The sequence below is a fragment of the Saccopteryx bilineata genome, chromosome 11, assembly GCF_036850765.1.
Source record: "Saccopteryx bilineata isolate mSacBil1 chromosome 11, mSacBil1_pri_phased_curated, whole genome shotgun sequence".
NCBI classification, from domain to species: domain Eukaryota; kingdom Metazoa; phylum Chordata; class Mammalia; order Chiroptera; family Emballonuridae; genus Saccopteryx; species Saccopteryx bilineata.
The window spans coordinates 9,903,107-9,909,676 of NC_089500.1; the positions used below are offsets into that span (position 1 = coordinate 9,903,107).

The following is a 6,570-nucleotide window of genomic DNA, read 5'->3' on the forward strand; positions in this document are numbered from 1 at the left end:
ACCCCATCATTCGGTGGAACCTCCCCCTCCCTTTCTGCCGAATCTGGCCCAGGAGAGGACCTCAAACTGAGCCAATTCCTTCTCTGTCCTGCTCACCGAATACTCCCTGTTGTTCATTTACCACACTGTTTCATAACTATTTATTGTACGATCTCCTCTACCTGAACGCAGGACTCTGAGAGGCAAAGACCAAGACCCATTCATTTTTGTAACATCAGCCCTTGGTAGGGATTTGGGAGACAGTATGCAGTCAATAAAGGCTTGTTGACTAAACAAATGACGACAACTCGTTTTGCTAACCTAAGATTGACTAATAGTTTTCCTTTCTCCCCTGGGCTCCAGGTATTTTATTATTAACCGGGATCAAGGTCATAAACTAAATGAGTTAAACTCCAAGTTTAACTCAGGCATCAGTGGAGCAACTAGAGGCAGGAAGATCATAAGAGAGTGATGTGGTCAGGATACCTTTCAAAAATCGCACTATCCAGCAGTAGTGGGGAAAGTGGGGTTAGGGGCCAGGTGGTAAATCTGAAAACTGACTCTACCACTTATTGCATGATAAATCTTAGACAAAGCGCTTATCCTCTCGAGCCTCAGTTTGCTCATCTGTAAATAAGACACATATATATATGAAGAGACAATTCACATAATGTATGTGGCACACAGATGTGCTCCCCAATAGTGGTGGTGATCGCCTCCACTTGGACTATTCCTCAGACAGGCACAGCCCCAGGGAGTACCAAAATGGCCAAAAAGCTGATGCAGGATATGCACATCTAAGTCACTAAAATCATCTATTACTTTGGCTGCATAACCTGTTAGTTAGAAAGTGTCTTCTCAATATGCAAGGGTTGTGAGTTTGAGCCCCAGTCAGGTCACATATAGGAACAGATCTGTTTCTTTGTGTCTCTTTTTCCCTTCCCCTCTCTCTAAAAATAATAAATAAATTTTAAAATAAATAAAATCACTTATTAAACTGCAGCATGCATACTATAGTGACCCCAAAATTTTAAGAGACTTGTACTTATGTCAGAGAGCTGTGTCCATTCTCCCTTTTGATGGCTGAATTCCCTCCTTAGCACTCCAGCGCTTCCAGACAGAAGCACTTCCAGCGACAGTAATTCAGCAATATCCAAGGAATCCCAAACCTAATTCTGACAGTTGGAAAGAAACGTTTCTTTAAAAATATTTAGTCGAAAATTATATGCCTGTTTGTAGGAAGAAACATTTGCTCTATACTTCCAAAAATAAGCTCCAATTTTCTTCTCTCTTTCAGTTGCCATAAAAAACATTTTACTGACTATGCATTAAAAAGAATAATTTTTGGTTTTCTTTTTGTTCTTTTTTTTTTTTTTTGAGGAAAAACATACAGCTTAATGAATGACTTGTCCATTCATTCATCATACAACTTTACCAAACAGTAATTTTCTCTAGTTCAACAAAAGTTATCAGCAGTTCAAATATTTAATAACCTAGGAGACTGTTTAGCTGGTGCTTTTTCTCACCTACAGGTTGAAATGTCGCACACATTATAGCTTGATTACTCAGCATTCAGGCTGAGGAATGGCTTGCCACACCCAGCCATGCCCAGGAACAGCTCAAAGGAACTCTGTTACAGCACGCTTAGAGTCATTCATGTTCATTCTTTTTCTCCTCCCCCTCACTCCCCAAGAAGATAAATTCCAGCCAGGAATTCTTGAGCACCTTCCCCAGACACGTACAAATAATCAAGTGTTTTTTCCCACTGATCTCTATGAGTCCCTCCAGCGTAGATGACAGGTCCCAGTAGCGCGGAGGAATAACAGAATCTCGCATGTCTCCAGCAATGCACAGAAGTGATACAACAAAGGCCCCCATCTCAATGTTGAGAACTGTCTCCTCACATGTGAAGAAACTGAGTCAGGAAAGGTCGGCAACTTTACCTTAGCGTTTCAGAGACAGAAAAAAAAATATTTTTTCAAAACCTCAGATTGATCATCTTTTACCCTAACTACATTCATTTCAAGAATCCAACAGCCTAACATCTTATGCTCTTGGTCTCATCAACTTCTAGTATTTAAGAAGCCCAAGATTCTGTCTAGAAGGAATTTTATAGTAAATGATAGCCTGTTATGGAAAATAATTTACATGTAATTTTCCACTAAGACACAAACTGAATGGGGCAATAAAAAAAATAATAAGACAATTTAAAAAAACGATGAGGAAAGAGTAATGCTCACAAGATCAAGTTGTATAACATTAGGTTAAGAAATATATACATATATATATTCATATTTAGGGACCTTCGTCTCTTGCTGTAAGGCACTAAGGGTTCCTCGATTTGTCGTCCCACTTATACATGCCATCACTTGTATGTTGTATGTGCCCTGACCTGAACTGAGCCTGCAACCTCAGCATGTTCCAATGCCGCTTTAACAAATGAGCTACCCAGCTGAGACCAAAGTCGTTTTAACAGTAGTTATTTTTGGCTGGTAAAATTAAAGGTGATGTTAATTTTTTTTTCTGCTGTGCCCTGTATCTTCCAAATTTTCTTATAATTATCATATATTGCTTCTGATGATTAGAAATTTCTGTCTCTTGACAAGTCTCCAGTTTAGGCAAATACTGACTGCAATGTACAACGAATACCTGCTATTTTAGTAGCTCTTAAAGGGCTACCTAGCTTTTAAAAAGCTCTGTGTCTTAAGATGTAGAAATTCCAGAGTGTCCCCTTGATGAGGTCTAGGAGCTCAGAGATGCCCAGCAGAAGCTGGGGTCACACCCGAGACAGCCATCAGCCCACAGCCCTCCTGCAATGAGCCAGGCCCAGGAGGACAGGAGTTGGGGCGAGTACTGGCGGCCACCAGCCCTTCCCGGAGGATCCCCGCCCCAGGAGGGCGGTACAAGCGGGAACAAGCCTGACCCTTCCCTCCTCCTCCCGCCTCCACTTCAGCACCAGCTTACGCGCTGACCCCATGGAGGCCTTGATCTCTGCCGGGCTCCACCCCACAGTCCAGCCACCCTGCATCAAGAAGGGAGGCTGGGCTCGGAAGGAAACTTGGCCAGCACCGAGTCCAAGTCCCTTCAATCAAGTAAGACTTGAGCCCCAAGGCCTTCGGTTCGCATTGTGAAAAGTGACCTAAGACCTTTTAGTACGTGACTTATAATAACCATTTTCCGTAAGTTCTATTTTTATTCCGTTTTATACATGAAAAGGAAGTAATTACAGAGCGCAGGGCTTATGAGCGGCTCCCCCCAGGTCCTGAGGTGGATAATGGGGGAACCAGACTCCATATTTAATCCGGGTGCTGCTCTTGACGAATATACCGCTCCCCCGTATCTATCCAGCACCATTCTGCTGTGCTTCATCTGAGAGTGTGCGCACCTGTTGGGTGGGGTGACCGAGCGCACTGTGTGCAATGTCAGAAGTGCTTCTTCCTCTTCTAATATGGGTTCTGTGATGACTGGACTCGTGAGAGAAGGGATGTGGGACAGTCCACATCTCAGAAACGTAGAGTCAACTGGCTTCACTTGGAAAGGGAGGACAGTTTCCAGAAGTTTCCAAGATATTTGGGAGGAGAGAGAGAAATGGATGGGTTACCAGTAGCTGTGCACGAAAGGCACCAGGCCAGGATCTTCAGACGAGAGCTCTGGATTCTGGTCTCTACCTCCTCAAGGAAAGTCTAAAGGGTACTTCTATCCAGAGTCTTTGTCTTCCTCAGACCTGGAGGGCTTTGGGGTTGGCTTGTTGTCGCTCCAAGCCCCCCCTTCCCCCGTGGACACTTGAGACTGACATTTCTTCACTGAGCCCCATCTGCACTTGCGCCCATTCAGCCCCATCCCTCCTGAGGCGCTAAGCCACCTGGCGAGCAGGGACCACTCGCATTATCTGTGCATCACTGCTCTTCCTCCCGGAGCTCACACGGTGCTTTGCACGCTACACTTCAAATAAACACATCTGAAATGTGTAAAAGAACACATGATCAGATATCCAGTAGTAGAAAGCAGTATTTGTAGCAACAGCAGGTACAAACAATGACTGTTAAGAAAGCAACTGGTGTCCACTTCTAAGAAAGAGAGTTGCTATTTTAATATTTGGAAATAGAAAGAATTAAAAATTGTAGTAAGTCATAAGAAAAGATGAAATACCACCATTTGTAACAACACAGGTGGATCTTGAGAATATCATGCTAAGCGAAATAAGTCAAACGGAAAACATCAAGAACCACATGATAGATTCTTGAAGTAAATCAAAGTTTTCTTTATTATCAAACTATATCAAACTGCTCGTGCCCCTGGCTCTTCAACACCATGGTGCATCAGGACATTAAAGGTGGAGTCAGCCCAGAGGGGAAAGGAAGTACAATTACACTGCACACCTCCCAGGCCCCAATCTCCAGAGATGTGAGGCCATTTGTCCAGGCCCCAGGATAGAAATTCTTTCCAAGGGTTCTGATCTGGTGGTTCACAGGCCACACTTGCACAATCACAGGTTTCCTGCAGGTTCCACAGTGACACGGGCTGTCCAGTGGTTAGTGCCGGTTCTGGCATGAGACAGGCTGGTGCTCAGCTTTGCCACTTACTGACCCTACAGCAAGAATGAAAGTAGAATTTACAAGTAGTAAAAGAGGGAGATGAAGACTTTGAAGAGAGACGTGTATTAAATATATTAACTAATTGATACACCATTACTACCATTATGACAACTTATAACGCAATTTATAAGTTTTAATTGCATACCCAGCCTTGCCCCCAAAGCAATTTTACGTATATCTTCTCTCTCAAGTCAGTTATGTATTAGGATTCCAATTCCACAAATGAGGAAAGTGATCTTGAAAACATAAGGGGTTGCTGGGAAGAGACAGAACCACACTCACACCCAGAACTCCGACTCCAAACCCAGAGCCCTGTACAAACAGCACCCACCTTCCACTGCTTAGAAAACAAGTTAAATAAATTTTTAAGTCAACAAATAAGTACAGAGTCTTGAATATAGCTCAAGAATGGAAGATAACAAATTAATCAAACATAATTCCCCTGACATTAGTTATCAGTTTTCTGTTCAAAAGAGATTTGGAAGCAATACTCCCCACAGAGCCGGACCACTATCCTGACTCGCCTGGTTAGAGTCGAACTCTGTCTCCTGTGCCCGCTGCCCGTCACTGGCCGGCAGTCATGGCTGCCCTCTGCTACGTGTGTTCCCCACACGTCTCTCTGTTATGGAGCCATGTGTTTACATACCCTTAAACCAAACTAGATTGTCAGCTCCAACACTTGTTAGTATTGCAAAGGTGATGGAATCACTCTTGTGCAAAATCGTGCCTCTTTGGTATTTGTCTTCAAACTACTTTCTTTCTAGGTCTTTGTGTTCCCGGAGTGGATAAGCAAACTGGTGTTCACCTCCTGCCACCAGCCACGACTTCACAGGGAGAGATCACAAACCAGAGAGGGTGGCGCCGGACCACACAGTGGAGCAAGTCTGAGTGCATTTGGAGAAGGGGGAGGTTGTGTGAGAACGGCCAGGTCCCTCCTTCTTCTTTACCTGGCCAAGAGATCACAAAGATGCCTTTAAATAGCCAGGCTCCCAGAACATCAAAGCTAGCTCTAAGTCAGGAAGGAGAGAAGCTAAAAAGGTATGCAGCTCCTAAAAGAAAAAAATAAAAGTCAATAAATAGTTTTATGGGCGCATAAGTTGAGAAGTGAATAGAAAGAAGAAACAGAAGATACAAATTAAACAGATTTCTCGCCCAATAAATAAAACACGTAGCATTTAATTCCTGAATCAGAAACATAGAAGGTATCAGTACTTTTTTGCAAGTTAGAGCTAAACGACTAGCCCATTATAAAGCTTACCAGGTGGGTTATAGGTTAGGAGTGTTGTTAGGTGACTAGTAAGACAAATCTAATGTCAGAAAAAAAAGGCTTCTGGGTTTTTTCCTTTTGAAAATCCCCGTAGTTTAGCTTGCTTCTCCCCTCGCCCTCGCACCACAGACAGCAGGGTTCGTGCCCCGATGAGACCACCTTCCCCAGCACCTAGCAATGAGAGCCTGCTGGGGCAGTGAGTCTGGGCGCAGAACACCAGTGGCGTATGTCCTGGCCCCAAAGTGTTGGGATTATTTTAACTGCAGCATCTCTCTCCAAAGAAAAATCCAAGCGCCAACCCCAAAGTTGAGAAGACTGAGTGCCAAGATTGCATCATCTCCTGTTTGAATCAGACTCACACTTACGTGTGGCTTGTCAGCATGCACCGAACATGCTCAAACCTGAATAGAAACACTGTCTTTGCTTTAGCACACACTAAATAGTTCTAAGTTAGAGAGAGAGAGAGAGTGAGAGAGAGAGAAAGGACAGTCATCTTCCAACCGTCTGGTGTACAATCTAGCAGAAAGTTTTCTGTCCTTGTCATATCATAGGGACATCTGTAGTAGCAAAACGTGGCAGATTAATTGCTTCTAGACAGCTGACAAGCAGGTGCTCGTCACGTACCATGTCAGGCACTACAAGATCAAATCCTTCGTTGTGAGCCACGGTGGCCCAGAGTGCCCTCCAGTCTCGGCACACTGAACAGCTGTAGTGTCAGGATTGAGTAAG

General features: G+C 43.9%; 1 long non-coding RNA gene across 1 annotated transcript; it reads right to left on the reverse strand.

Annotated features, from left to right (window-relative positions):
- Window positions 1-4,294: 4,294 nt before the first annotated feature.
- Window positions 4,295-6,092, reverse strand: LOC136315647 (uncharacterized). The gene is made up of 3 exons (XR_010727533.1): window positions 5,833-6,092; window positions 5,380-5,521; window positions 4,295-4,567 (listed from the first exon to the last, which is right to left on the reverse strand). It is a non-coding gene; the product is annotated as an uncharacterized lncRNA (long non-coding RNA).
- Between the last annotated feature and the right edge of the window lie 478 nt (window positions 6,093-6,570).